Below are 16138 nucleotides of genomic sequence, written 5' to 3'. Positions count from 1 at the left end.
GTTATAGTGTCTTTGCAAAGCCCCCCCACATACACATACATTTCAGCTCACATTTTCAGTGCTCCCTCTCCATTTCTTCTTCCATCAGAACTAACACTATAGTCCCTAGTATCAGCTGGTGCTGAACACGAAGGAAAGCAATAATGTCACTCCGTCAGTCATGTGACAGTGCCCAGGCATGGGGAGAGGAAGTAAAGTGTTCCTCCATACCCAGAAGCGCCAGGTATTGTGTCTTAGTACAATGGTGGCAGGAGCAGTGAGGGAGCACTGGCATCGGGAATATAGCTGAGTTATGGGGAGCCATGTCACGGTGCCATTAATGGACAAGGGAATAATGTCCCTTTAAGCTGTTATACCCTTCATTTTGTGTTCAAAATAATCTTGATTATCTGGAAAGTAGGTTCACAATATTTCTTTACAAATGTAGTGAAACTGTGGTCAGGCTTTGAATTTTCAAATATTTACATATTCTTAAAGCTGAAATCCAGTATGACTCTTATTGCATATTTACATTGGTCCAGCTTGGACTAATGGAAGTATACATATTTCATCCCCTTGGGGCCACTGTGGAAGTGAAGAATCACTGTAGTGATTGCCCATACTAAGTGGCTAATCAAGTGAGAAGGTGGACGCCGCTCAACTGCCCCAGGCTTCAGATGTGTAGATGGCTTGGCCTCAGCCAATGCTCTGACCATGCCCTCTGATGCATTTCATCCCACCCCCCGGGGCTTGATCACAGAGGCCTCTGCACACCTGATTCCTGGGGCTAGTTGAGTGGCATCCACCTTCTCACTTGATTAGCCACTCTAGAATTGCTTTGGGGCACCTGCTTCCTTTCCTTTGCAGGCGGGGTAATTTCTGTTTAATTTTCAGCTTGGAACTGCTCCACGAGGTATTTCCATACCCCTACTAAGTGATTGTCATTGTTTTCTTGGTCCTGTGCCTAGCGGCTGCCCTTCTGCATGGTGTGCACCGGAGTTGCTCACTTGGGCATATGCACCATTCACAGAATTACTTTTTTCTAGGAATATAAGGCATTCTCTGATTGGATGAGTTGGGATAGTCACATCATGATCTAAGAGTGCCGACCACTACAGTGATTCGATTCTCCACTTTCACAGTGATTTATCAGTCTGTGCCTCTGTATCTGAATAAGCTTTACAAATAAATATAAAGCAATTCAGAGCTTAAATGATAGGTTCACTATCATACAACAAATCAAATTTGTCCTCCAGCCTGCAATAAAGTCTACATCGGGGTAGGCAACCTTAAAGAGGTGGAGATCTACCTGAACAACTTGGGAGAATTCAAAGATCACTGGACACTGTCTGCCAGTGTCACCTCTTTACACCTGATTTAAATGTCTAATTGCTGTACTACTGTGTCACAATCGAGTACATTGCACGGCAATCATGGGTTTAAATCAGGTGGAGATGAGCCAATATATCTCCCCCTCACCACCTGTCAAACACACTTGGATTGCTTTGCAGGGAAGAAGTAGTGTCTACTGTACTTGTGAATGAGCCCTTAGTTGCATTCGGCAGCAGCACTCTTAGGGCTCGTTCACATGTAAAGTTGGGAGGTGGCGAAACCCTACCGTTGAGTTATGATTTTACCGCCTCCAATCCCCACCCCCTTCAGCTGCTTTGGCAGCAGCCAAAGGTGTACGCATGCTGCAGCAGGAATTACACCCCCTGTTGCTTTTGGTGGGTGCTACTACCTGTCAATCAAGATCCATTCAAGTAATTGGGGCCAGTCTGCAAGTGCCCTGCAACTGCATGCTTCTGTAGGGTCCAAGGGGTTAAAGCAGGTGGTGAGAAAGCAACACACTGCTGCCTTTGTTTGCTGTACTGCACAAGGTTGCAGGGCACTTGCAGAGTGAGTCACTTGAATGGGTCTTGCTTGGCAGGTGCTACATCCACCAACCATGACAGGGCGTAGGAGCTGGCACTACAGAGGAGACATTGACTCATGCGGCTCTTGCTCCCTACTACAGCTCCAACTTTACAAGTAGTCCCTCTGCATTGCACCCTGTTTAATGCTCTGGGATGGTGGATCAGCAAGCCCTGATATGATCTACCAGTCACCTGGCCGAGATCTACTGGTAGATTACAATCAACTGGTTGCTGAACCCCGGTCTACATAGTTTCTACACAGTAAAAAAAAAAAGGATATGTTAATAGAAATTTAAAAAATTAAAGAGACAGCCCAGAAGAATGCATTCATGTTTATTTCCTTATTTAGTATATTTTTGGTTATATGTTAAACTTAAAATAACAGTAAAATGCACACAAATAAGCAAAAAGGATCCATTGAAAGCACACTGTAGCCTTTGAAAACACATTAAACCACCTTAATTTCCTCTTCCCCACTGACTCCAATATGTTTTGTCAAAACAGCACATTTTTAATGAAATTTCCGGAATTTAAATGACGGCAAATGTGACAGCTTCGCTTATCCTAACCTCAAGTACTTGGTAATCCCTTTCCAATACTGCACATATAGATCTGGTCAAAGATAATGACTTGTGCTGAATGTGTGCTTTGGAAATAGGGAGTGGACAAAAGGCTCCTTTTTCTCTATGATCAGACCCCATCTTCAGTTTATTGCACTCAGATGATCTGAATGGGAGTGGGGAGTGCTAGAAGTTAAAAACCCTTCTGGGCTTGAGCCAGTGATCTTTATTTTACACCTTAGGAAGACTGTTATATAGCCTTTTTTTGCAGCAGAGTTTTGGAAGGCGGTGTAGATTTGATTTTTTTAGAGTGAAAGGGATCATTTAATTCTATACTGTACTAAATGCTGCATGGGCAGTTGTAATGTGCCCATTAAGGCAGCACTCTGAGTAGACACAATGTGCACTCTGAGTAGATGCAATAGGGTTGATTTACTAAAGGCAAATACATTGCAAGGGCAGTTGCTCTTTGCTAGGGAATTGTTCCTAAAGATTAGTGAACTTTCACTTTGCAAAGAATACCCATCAACATGCCAGGGAAATAACACATCAGTTTTGCTCACATATGATTGAATGGTAGAAGTCAGTAGGGCTTAACCTCATTCACTTAGCTCTGGGGATAATTTCCTTACAACGTGAAATTTCCCTTGCAAAGTCAACAGTCTATTTGCCTTTAGTAAATCAACCCCAATGAATAAGCATGCGGTATTGGTGTGGATACCTTGTTGTCTTGCTAGATGGTCACACAGTGTTAAGCCTGGTACAAACATTGAGGTTTTTTTTCATGAGACCCATCAGGCTGAATGAAGAAAAAAACAAACCAGAAATTGCTGTACTAATTAAGCGATGTTAGTGCAGCGATCTCTCCCACTGTGCCTTGACTGGGGGACTACTTCCTGCTGAACTGGCTGATGTTGGACCGTTTATACCCAGCTTATATAGGAGGGGTTATATAGGGGAGGGCATCCTCTCTGATTGGTCAGCCAGTGTCCATTCACCTAAAGTTTGCCTATAACCCACATAGTCATGAATAGCCTGCTCTGTGTCCGAAAAAAAAAATCAACAATAGACCCCCCCCAGCAACAATAGATTCCTCCAGCAACAACGGACCCCCAAAACAAAATACCATCCTGAGCACACCACACTATAAATAGCTTGCAAAATTTTAATCACAAAAACCTGTGCCAAAAAATATTTAACTCCTAAACCAATGCTGCTGCTTTTTGTTGACAAACCATCAAAAAAAATAAATGAAAGTAAAAAACACAGCGCAAAAAAATACATATAAATAAAATAAAAAACGTATTAAATAAATAAAAAATATTAAATAATATATGAAATAATGTCCAAATAAAAATGCAAAAATAAAAGTCCCAATCCAAAGAATAAAAAAAAATCTTAAATTCAATGTGCTCCAAAAAATAAATGAGAAAAGTGTTGTATGCAAAAAACTTCAGTGTATTAACACCATCTATGATAACCAACATATACTGCACTCACCAAATATAGTGGACTCTCAGTGATTAAGAGTCAAATACGTGTTGTGGATATTATATATCCTTCCAATAGGGGTTTCCACTGCTTAGAAGAATGCTCCAATAGAAAGGTTTCCCACACAATTGAATTAGTATAAAAAAAGAAAAAACTGGAGTGCAGAGTGCTCCGCTATCCGGAAAGTTGGTGGCGTCCTGTGCAATATGGCGGAGTGACCTAGACCCCACTCAGCACCAAGTCTGCTGAATAGAGGAACGCAGCCTGACAGGAGTATATGTTGGTTATCACGAATGGTGTTAATACACTGAAGTTTTCTGCATACGGCACGTTTTTCATTTATTTTTTTGGAGCACATTGGATTTTTTTATTTCTTTGGATTGGGACTTTTATTTTTGTACATTTGTTTGGACATTATTTCATATATTATTTTATATTTTTTTATTCATTTAATATGTTTTTTTTATTTTATTTATTTATATGTATATTTTTTTGTGCTGTGTTTTTTATTTTCACTTGCAAAATTGCACAAATACTGCTGAGCATCGTGACGTCGAAGCCCCTCCCCTGAGGACGCTCGGCAGTGTTTGGACACGGTAACGCGACAGCTAGCTACAGGTTATCTGTATGGATGTGCAAAGTGTACAACATTATTTATAGTGTGGTGCGCTCAGACACCTTAGAAATGTGAGTGTTAAATTGAAAAAATTATAAGCTAATAAATGTTTTAAAAGGATAAGCGCTATGTTTTTGGTAATCTTTTCCCGTATGTATACATGCCTGAGGATCAATACGGAGGAGAAGAAAAGGTGGAATATTTAGAAGTGCAGATCCATCCAAGTAGGATAATACTACCAGTCCTAATAGAAGGGTACAAGCTGTATATAACCTCACCCAGCGGTTTGGTCATATAAACCAGGTGAGAGCACATCTGGTGGAGGGGTTTTGTTATCACATTTGGATACTAGTTGCAAGCATAAGAGGTGTTGGAATAATCGTTAACACTATTAAAGGTCATTCCTTATGAGAATGAGAGAATGAGAATGAGAATTCCTTATTGTTTGGAGCTTTTTTGTATGATTTATGGGCTTTTCAGTTGGCATACCCATATAGAAGAAAAATATATTTGAAATATATTGTAAAAATATTCTTCCCAAGTATATTGCCATATACAGGTGAAACTCGAAAAATTAGAATATCGTGCAAAAGTTCATTTATTTCAGTAATGCAACTTAAAAGGTGAAACTAATATATGAGACTCATTACATGCAAAGCAAGATAGTTCAAGCCGTGATTTGTCATAATTGTGATGATTATGGCTTACAGCTCATGAAAACCCCAAATCCACAATCTCAGAAAACTAGAATATTGTGAAAAGGTGCAATATTCTAGGCTCAAAGTGTCCCACTCTAAGCAGCTAATTAAGCCATAACACCTGCAAATGGTTCCTGAGCCTTTAAATGGTCTCTCAGTCTGGTTCAGTAGGAATCACAATCATGGGAAAGACTGCTGACCTGACAGTTGTGCAGAAAACCATCATTGGCACCATCCATAAGGAGGGAAAGCTTTAAAAGGTAATTGCAAAAGAAGTTGGATGTTCCCAAAGTGCTGTATCAAAGCACATTAATAGAAGGTTATGAGGAAGGGAAAAGTGTGGAAGAAAAAGGTGCACAAGCAGAAGGGATGACTGCAGCCTGGAGAGAATTGTCAGGAAAAGGCCATTCAAAAGTGTTGGGGACTTTCACAAGCAGTGGACTGAGGCTGGAGTCAGTGCATCAAGAGCCACCACACACAGACGGATCCTGGACATGGGCTTCAAATGTCGTATTCCTCTTGTCAAGCCGCTCCTGAACAACAAACAACGTCAGAAGCGTCTTACCTGGGCTAAAGAAAAACAGACCTGGCCTGTTGCTCAGTGGTCCAAAGTCCTCTTTTCTGAGCAACCTTTGCATCTCATTTGGAAACCAAGGACCCAGAGTATGGAGGAAGAATGGAGAGGCACACACTGCAAGATGCTTGAAGTCCAGTGTGAAGTTTCCACAGTCTGTGTTGATTTGGGGAGCCATGTCATCTGCTGGTGTTGGTCCACTGTGCTTCATTAAGTCCAGGGTCAACGCAGCCGTCTACCAGGAGATTTTGGAACACTTCATGCTTCCTTCCGCAGATGAGCTTTATGGGGATGCTGACTTCATTTTCCAGCAGGACTTGGCACCTGCCCACACTGCCAAAAGCACCAAAACCTGGTTCAATGACCGTGGGATTACTGTGCTTGATTGGCCTGCAAACTCGCCTGACCTGAACTCCATAGAGAATCTATGGGGCATTGCCAAGAGAAAGATGAGAGACATAAGACCGAACAATGCAGAAGAGCTGAAGGCCGCTATTGAAGCATCCTGGTCTTCCATAACACCTCAGCAGTGCCACAGGCTGATAGCTTCCATGCCACGCCGCATTGAGGCAGTAATTGCTGCAAAAGGGGCCCAAACCAAGTACTGAGTACATATGCATGCTTCTACTTTTCAGAGGTCCGATATTGTTCTATGTACAATCCTTGTTTTATTGATTGCATGTAATATTCTAATTTTCTGAGATTGTGGATTTGGGGTTTTCATGAGCTGTAAGCCATAATCATCACAATAATGACAAATCACGGCTTGAACGATCTTGCTTTGCATGTAATGAATCTATCTCATATTAGTTTCACCTTTTAAGTCGCATTACTGAACTAAATGAACTTGTGCACGATATTCTAATTTTTCGAGTTTCACCTGTATTTGAAATGCTACAATTTTGGTCATGTTCAAAATATGTCAATATATATATATATATATATATATACAGACACACACACACTGCATGTTGAAATGTGTTTTCATTACAAAATATATGAAAAATATTTTTAAAAATACATTTCAAATATACTGTGTCTTTAAAAATACAAATATACATTTTTGGAATGCATTTATAAATATATGTAAACATATATGTTAAAATGACATATATGTTAAAAAAAATCTGAAGAATATATTTAAAAAAATATATTTAAAAAAATTTATAAAAAAGTCATTTTAACATATATTTTTACATATATTTATAAATGCATTCCAAAATTGTAGATTTGCACTTTTAAAGACATACAGTATATTTGAAATGTATTTTAAAAATAATATATATATAAATGTATTGAATATGGACAAAATTGTAGCATTTCAGATATATATCAATATATTTGGGAAGAATATTTTTAAAATATATTTCAAATATATTTTTCTTCCATGTGGATATTTATGTATAATTATTTAAAGTTATTTTAGAATCACATAATTACATCTTTAATTTTGGAAATTGTGATTGATTGGTAGGATTGATTGCTGTAGAGGTGGGTGAAGCGCGGCACTTTCTGAGAGGTAAACACCAGCAACAGTTTTTTTGAGATAAATGTTTTGCATGAATAAATAAAATCTGTCAGTAGTAAATGGTTTGTTTCATCCCTACAACTGCAAGAAAGCTTGTTCTTTTGAAAACGTTAGTGCACAGATCACCAGATAAGAATAAAAGAAAGAAAACCTTAAAGAGAAAACTTAATATAGCAATCACATCTAAAAATTGGCAATCTGCAATATAATAAATGCATGCTTTAGGGTTTAATAATGCTTTAAATATTGAACTGCTTTTGCAAGTACAGGTATTCACATGTGTTGGTTATAACATTGGTAAATGCTAATTATACATTCCAGTATTCATTTTAGGCTTTGCTTTGTTAACCAGGTTTTCAAGAAGCAATACTGAAGAGATAAGAATGTGAAAACTGTAATGTGAAAAAGCTGATTTTGAAGAATGGAGCACATCAGCCCTCACTAAAATATGCGACAATCCTGAGGTTTCACCGGGAGCTTAATTCAGAAATTGTCCCCCAGATTCAATCTCATAAATGTTCTCCTCAAGGCTTTCCTGTATTCTTGATTGAAAGGCTAAACTGTAAAATGACACTAGGGAGCTGCATTTCCAATTGCCTTTCAAGGGTGCCTGATATAAAGAGCCTTTTTTTTAAGTTTGGCTTCAAGCTGTATGTTTAGAGTGCAAATATCTGAACGTATACTACCAGTGTTCTAAAATCCTGTAAACGTGTCCAGAAATGATGGGGGACACCTTGTGTATTTGTTTATAACTTCAGTCCTGTTCTCCACTTTATTGTATATTTCCTTTTTCAAGTATATATGTATTAAGGAAGAACAAAACAGCAAACTAACTAAGCATACAATGCCTGTTAACCTGAGATAACTGCATGTAAAAAAAAATATATCTGCAGCTTTCCTTTAAAAAAGGACGATTTTGTTAACCTAAGCCTGACTTTAATGCTAAATTTGGAAAAAGCAGGAATTGGTTTGCTGTTTTATAGTCTTCTTAAGAAAGTTACTGGTTTAAGGAAAGAATCTGTAGAAGTTATTGTTTACGGTGACATTTAAATTATTACTCAGAGTTATTATAAATAATACATACCTATATATTAAGTGCACTATACATTTTATTAAGACACATTTTCAGTCTTTTACTTTAGCTTCTTTTCTGTAGGTCACATATATGATCTGTGTAAGCGGAAGTTTGCACCTGAACTATTGCTGACAAAGGTGACTACCGTAAAACGTACTTTAGCAGTTTTTATTTGCATTTTTTCCTTTGATGGTTCTCACAGCCCAAGTGGGGAACCTTTTTTTTAAATCTGGAAGACTTAAATTGTCTTGATAGCACCATTTATTGGACTGATCTTTTTTTTAATGTGTTTTCATTATGCTTCTGTACATTTTGCTAAACTGGGATTTATAAACTATGTACGTTTAAATAAAAACTTTGCTTTTATTTCTTTTTTTCATATTTTTTTCTATAAGGTTTCATGAAACCTTAGAGTCAAAAGAACAGGTTGCTATGAGGCCTAACACACACAAATATTTGTAGGTGCACTATATGGCCTAAAGTTTATGGATAATTGACCACCACACCCATTTAAGCTTGTAGGACATCCATTGCAAAGCCAGATTATCAAAGCCCAACACCAGGCAGATGAAAAATGGCCTCTTGCTGTGGGGCTCATACTGCAAGGGCTAATTGCTCATTTTGTTTAGAGGAAAGGAAAAACGGTTAACTTACGTGATCCTGCACTCCCCAGCAGGCAGCTCCCTTCCTCAATCCAACAGTGGACTGTTCCATTGCATGCTTACATCCTGAGCTATGTACCCTGGTCTCATCTGGGATATGACAAGACTCTAGATGGCTAGAGCGTGGGGATGGAGGTAGAAGCTGCAGTGACTGGTTTAGGGAGAATCAGAGGATTGAGTAAGTAAATCTCCTTATGTTGTTCCCCTAGGCATAATCAAACAAGCAACTCTTGCAGTTGCAGTGTGGGTACAGCCCCACTTCATGGATTACTTTTTTTATTTGACCAGAGTTGGGCTTTAACTAATAAGTGTAGGGTACGATACAGCACAGAAGGGCATCTTAGACATTTGTGCAATTCCAAACTGATGGCAACAGTTTGGATGGCCCTTTTCTATTCCAGCATTATTGTGCCCATATGCACAAGGCCCCATCCTTAAAGAAATAGTTACATAGTTAGTCTGGCTGAAAAAAGACAAAAGTCCATCCAGTTCAACCATTAAAAAAAAAAAAAAGTTATAATCCTATACCCACAGTTGATCCAGAGGAAGGCAAAACAATTTGCTCCTGCAGTGAAAAAAATTCCTTCCTGATTCCCTGAGAGGCAAACAGATATTCCCTGGATCAACTTTACCTATAAATGTTAGTATCCAGTTCAGGGGCGGACTGACAACTCATGGGGCCCCCGGGCAATAGGGGATCATGGGGCCCCTGTGTCCTTGCCCAAACTCAAAAAAGCCTATGAAAAAGGTACCAGGGGCATCTCATGGGGCCCCCTACTGACCCCGGGCCCTCGAGCAGTGCCAGAGTTTCCAAATGGTCAGTCTGCCCCTGATCCAGTTATATTCTGTGTATCTATGAAAGAATCCAGGCCTTTTTTAAAGCAATCCACTGAGCTGGCCAGAACCAACTCTTGAGGGAGTCTATTCCACATATTCACAGCTCTCACTGTTTCATGGTTTCGGTGAATTTGATATGGAGAAAATCTAATGTCCTGCACAGCGACCTGACCTTTACCCAACTGAACAGATCGGGGATGAATTGAAAAACTAACTGTGAGCCAGCAGTACCTGTACTTTGGGGAACCAACATTGATATAAACCAGCTACCAATGCCTGCTTAGTAAGTAAAGGCTTAGTTCAAGTTTATATTTTTAAATAACAAGGTTGAGCATAATTAAAGCATGATTCCAGCCAAGATGTTTTTTTTTTTAAATTTTGGCTAAAATAGTAATGAGATAACATTTTTGTCAGGTTTATTGCTGCCTGCTACCCAATTGGGAGGTTTTCTATTATTTCATGTGTTGCCTATACAAGAAATAGACTGTGCAGTAGCCAATGATACAGGAAAACATAACTACAATAAAAAAATAGTGTGTCAAATTGTAACCCTTTCTAACTTTACTAAAATGTGTTTTTGCTTTTGTCTACGTTTACCTTGGAGAAATTTTTCATCACTTCTGACCATGACAGGGAGATCTCCTCAACAAGAACATAGAGGCAATAAAAACCGGATGAATACTCTTTCACTTGTGGATATGAAGGAGAATGTGACTAACTCCCCTTTCTCCCATGATGTATCACTGGAGGCTTGTGTGATCAATCTCCGTGCACCAATGCTGTCACGTGGGGCTAGGAGAACCCTATGTAACTTCTGACAAAATTCATTTGAACATGTAAGTAGCAGAGTAGTGACGGTTAGGGAAATAAAGACATCATATGCACAAAACATAGGATCACTTTAAAGTGTACTTATAGTGGAATTTTGGTCAATACTTTTGCCAGAATATTAAGTTCGGATAGATCATTTCAGGATGGATCATTCTATAGTTATATAAAACATTAAAAATAAGTTTAAAATCCAGTAATACACTGTCTCACACTGCTCTGCATATGCTCAATTGCTCTTTATTTTTTAGTACTGAAAATCAGAACCACTAGAGGTCGATCTGCTGACAGCCCAAGGGTTTACTGTTGCTCAGGGACTCTGGGCTTCAGCAAAATGGAAGAAACAGGAACAATGCTGGAGGCAATTTACAGCACAGACTAATTTTGTTGTAATTAGAACATTCAGGACCCCGGTGCAAGAAACCATAAGGGCCCCCCTAATACCCCCTCCTTTCCCTCTGAGCCCAGGGCCCTTTACTCCAATCGTGGTCCCTTTACTATGGTCCCTCAGAAGAACCATTCCACTTTTTCTGCAGAGGGCTCCCTTCCTGCCGCTTGGGTAGGGTTGCTACCTTTTCTTCAAGCCAAACCCAAACATTTTAGTGGTGCATGGCAAATTTTTGGTAGTATACACTATACATATATTTTGTGAATAAATAACATTTCCAATCATATGAGTTTAATCATAAGAGTCCCCCCTTACATCAAAGTCCACAGAGTAACCCACTTACAGCTGGATCCGCAGAATTCCCCTTCACATCTGAATCTGCAGAATTCCCCTTTACATTTGAATCTGCAGTTTCCCCTTTACATCTGAAACTACAGAGTTCCCCTTTACATTTGAATTCACAGAGGTTCCCCTGTACATCTGAACATGCAGAGTTCCCTTACTTGGTAAGACTCTGCAGACTCTGATGTAAGGGAGAACTCTGAGGACTCTAATTTAAAGAGGAACACTGAGAACTCTGATGTAAGAAGTTACCCTGCAGACTCTGGCATAAGGGAGCCTCTGATAACCAGAGCCCCCAGTTACATCAAAGTTCCCAAAATTCCCCTTTAATTAGGGTTCCTGGAGCACCTCTTACATCAGAATCTGCATAGACCCCCACCATCAGAGACCCCCGCCATCAGAGTCTGTAGAGCCTCCCACCATCAGAGTCTGAAGAGCCCCCACCATCAGAGTCCACAGAGCCCCCCTACATCAGAGTCCGCAAAGCCCCCCTACATCAGAGTCTACAGGGAAGGGGGGAAGGAGGGGGGAACTGTCAGTGCTAAATCTGGGCTGCCTGTGAGAGAATCTCACCACAGAGCCCTGCAGTCAGCAGCAATGGGGTGACATAGCCCGGGCTCTTGGGCCCCCCCACGGTGACAAAAGTCCAAGGCCAGGTCGCAAGTTTTGCAACCCTTTTAGTTCCGCCACTGTCTAAAGTCAAACGTTTAGGGTAGAAAAGGGTTTTTTGCTATCTGTGTCCCGTTGCAGAGATTTTCCTTCTCATTCTGTCCTATGGTCATAACAAGATATATGAAAAAAATCCCTTTTAAACAGATATCGTGTTCCCACTGGAAAATTTACCCTCTATTCTTATTCTGGTGGAAACTAAACACTTGAGAGATTTAGCCTCTATTTTTGCCCATGTTGTCACTATAACCAGGACAAGCATGAAGGGTGAATCTCCTGAGCAGGAATACAAACAAGAAGTGAGGAAATATTTACAAAATGTGTGTGGGGGGAATCACCATTCTAGTCAGCTGTTGCCTGAACAAGTGTCCCTATCTGAAGATTTCCCCTTCTTGGTGACAACTGTAAAGTTTTGAATTTTCCATCACTTTCTGTCTTGGTAACAATATTGAATTTACCGCAGACACCAATGAAAGCCTGACAAGGGTTTCAACCCTTCCACCCATCGAAAACTAAAAAAGTTGTGACTTTAGATATAATTTCAAGTACTGTATATTAGACCCAGTCATGAAAATCTTATATAATCTTTACCATGTTTAGTAATTTAAAGAGATACCAAACACACACTGTTTATTTTACAGGTTTCCTTCTTTTTCTGTATATGGATGTTGGCACTGTAATTATTTTAATAAAACAAAATTTAAGTACATTTTTCCTAATTGACTTACAGCTGTCACATAACCCAGCTCTTTTCCATTTTCCAACCTGTCTGCAGGGAGACCTAAGAAGGAGGAACTTCTAGTCCTCTGCTGCTGGTTACAAAATAACAAAAAAAAATAATGTCGTTGGAAAACAGAGTAAAAGTATATAATTATCAAAAAACTGTTTTAAATCATCACACAAATATATATTTGAAATCAAATTATTTTTGCCGATAACTTGGTTTGTGCAGATTCCTGCCAGTCACAGGCTGAGTCACTCCCTTCTAGTCTGTGTCATAGAATAACATAAAAGTAAAGCCTCCACCAATCAAGATGCAACATCCTGCCAACCATAGCCTATAGTGCTTAGCTGGTTAGTGGGCATGGAGGAGGAGGGAAGGAGTGCGTTGTCATTTACCACTGTGTAAATGCCCATATGTGTGACTCCTATAGTCACATGGGCTGCTCAGATGTGATAAGGAGGAAACGCTCAGCCTAGAAACTCATTAAAAACTGAACATGTGCAGTAGCTGCCAACACTGCTCTGCAAAATCCCCAACTGCAATGGGGGCATGAAACAGGAGGGGGAGATAGAGAACAGCAGGATCAACGAGGTTTTTTGCAGAATACAGAAAATGAATTCCATAGTGACTGAATGAGAATGAACAGCATGCAATGCCACATTTATTGATAGTTTTTAAGATGTGGGTTTAGTGACACTTTAAAAAGCAAATTTCAATATTTCTAAATCTGCAGCTTTTATTAAAATATCAAATAGACCAGTCCAGGTTCGTGTTTAGGTATTTTCTGTTATAGAGTGATAGAGCTAAACTTCTGTTTCAAAGATGTTCTGCTAAGTTGTCACCCTGTCATACTCTCTACCAATAGAGACTATGAACAGTTGACATACATTGTATAGGCAAGGTCCAATGCTGTCACCGTCAGGAAACCCACCTTGAGAAATTATATGCAGATGTTGCTTGAGTACACATACAGTATGTTGATAGGAAGTGATTCCAGGAGATGATTAGTGTTGATATACAGCAAGAAATAAAAAGGTGAAAACTGTTTCTTTTCCCAAGAAAGTGTTTGGAAGGCTGTTTGCGACATGCAAACTGGTTTATAAGAAAGGAGAAGATTAGGTACTTACTGTATAAAAAAACAATATCAATTTTGCTGGATGCATTCTGCTAATGTGAGCGAATTATTTCATGGTTTTAATAGTGGATTTTAATAAATTGGTTATGCAATGTGTGGTGTGCTTTGTTTGGTATATTTGTGTTGTGACCTTCTGGAGTGTGAGCAGAACTGTACAACTCAAGGTGAGTGCCTCGCCACTACAGAGGGTAACAAAGGTTGGAGGCAATTGGGAAGAGAAATACTTCACTATTGATCTATTGATTATTGTGGAATTGGATATTTAAATATAATTGCATTTCACATTTGTCCCTGTACATACTATTTTGGCCAACACGGGTGGACAGTAACGGGAAGCATAGTTATAAGGTGAGTGCACCACCAATACAGAGTGTAACATAGATTGGAGGCAATTGGGAAGAGAAATACTTCACTATTGATGTATTGATTATTGTGGAATTGGATATTTAAATATTATAATTCCATTTCACATTTGTCCCTGTGCATACTTTTTGACCAAAACAGGTGGACAGTAACGGGGAGCATAGTTATATGGTGAGTGCATCACCAATACAGAGTAACAAAGGTTGGAGGCAATTGGGAAGATAAATACTTCACTACTGAACTATTGATTCTTGTGGAATTGGATATTTAAATATTATAATTGCATTGCACATTTGTCCATGTACATACTATTTTAGCCAAAACAGGTGGACAGTAACAGGGAGCATAGTTATAAGGTGAGTGCATCACCAATACAGAGTATAACTAAGGTTGGAGGCAATTGGAAAGAGAAATACTTCACTATTGATGTATTGATTATTGTGGAATTGGATATTTAAATATTATAATTCCATTTCACATTTGTCCTGTACATGCTGTTTTGCCAAAACAGATGGACAGTTACGGGAAGCATAGTTATAAGGTGAGTGCACCACCAATACAGAGTGTAACAAAAGCTGGAGGCAATTGGGAAGAAAACTACTTCACTATTGAACTATTGATTCTTGTGGAATTGGACATTTTAATATTATGTGTATTTCATATTTGTTCCTGTACATTCTATTTTGGCCAATGCAGGTGGAAAGTACATTTTCACTGTTCAGCACCACCTACTGAGCTCTCCTTGTCACTGCTTTAATAAGACAGCTTCTGGAGAGCTGCCATTGGAACAAAGGACTCTTAGCAAGCTTCAAGTTTCACATATCAGTGGTACTTCTTACTTCAGTTTCTTCTCCCGTGGGATAATCAGTGGGAGGTAGACAGCTCTACAGAGACAGACAGCTGAGGAAAATTATCCAAGCTTGATCCCATCTGTACATGTGTTATCTGCCAGTATAGGCAGAACATTAGAATCCATGAATGTTTATGCAAAGAGATGAACATTTAGAATAAATTGACAGAAATATTTTTGCTTTTTTTTTTTTTTGCTTGCTGTCTGTAAATAATGTATGGTTGGAAACCCTGGTAGGATAGGCGGCACATGGGCAAAGCACAGGTTTAATTGTAGGGTTGGAGTAGAGAAACTTTCCCAGGGTAGCAAAAATCCCCATTTGATTCAGGCGACTGGATTGCTTTTACAAGCAGCAGGAGGGGACATCTCCCTTCACCTTTTGCTTTCTCGGGCTCTTATGTCCCACTGGGAGACCTGAATGTTTAGTCAGCACTTCCGCCAGCTGACGAATAAGCTGATCGGAGACCAGAACGACTCTGACCATCTCTACGGTCTAGGAACTGGAAGCGTAGAGCATTCGTCACTTCCGGTTTCGCCGGATGTAAAAAGCACCATTTTTAAATTGTGAAAGCATCTAATCACACTGATCTTGGTGTGATCAGATGTTGTAAAAGGCAGAAGAGAGATCTCTCACTAAAGAGTACCTGTCACTGCCTGTTGCTAACACGGAATATTTATATTCTCTGTGATAACAATAAAAGTGATTTTTGAAAAATTAAAGGGACAGTGTAAAAAAAATAATACATTTTTTTTTTAAGTACATCCGTCCCCCTTATGCTCGTGCGAAAAGGTGAATGCACACATTTGTCCCGCATGCATAAGTAAACAGTGATCACACCACACATGTGAGGTATCACCACAAATGTCTGATCGAGGGCAGTAAATTTTACCACCAGACCCCCT

General features: G+C 39.4%; 1 protein-coding gene across 3 annotated transcripts in view; it reads left to right on the top strand.

Moving 5' to 3' along the window:
• Positions 1-8803, top strand: part of AKAP12 (A-kinase anchoring protein 12) — a 223514-nt gene extending 214711 nt beyond the window's left edge. For all 3 annotated transcript variants that reach the window (XM_089694248.1, XM_089694246.1, XM_089694249.1), the window contains one exon: positions 7715-8803. The gene's annotated coding sequence lies outside the window, so the exon portion shown is untranslated. The remainder of the gene's footprint in view (positions 1-7714) is intronic.
• The last annotated feature ends 7335 nt before the right edge of the window (positions 8804-16138 follow it).

The sequence above is a fragment of the Staurois parvus genome, unplaced genomic scaffold (genome assembly GCF_062004578.1).
Source record: "Staurois parvus isolate SC_StPar_1 unplaced genomic scaffold, SC_StPar_1.0 ptg000657l, whole genome shotgun sequence".
Taxonomy (NCBI): Eukaryota; Metazoa; Chordata; class Amphibia; order Anura; family Ranidae; genus Staurois; species Staurois parvus.
This window is presented reverse-complemented; position numbering and strand designations above follow the sequence as displayed.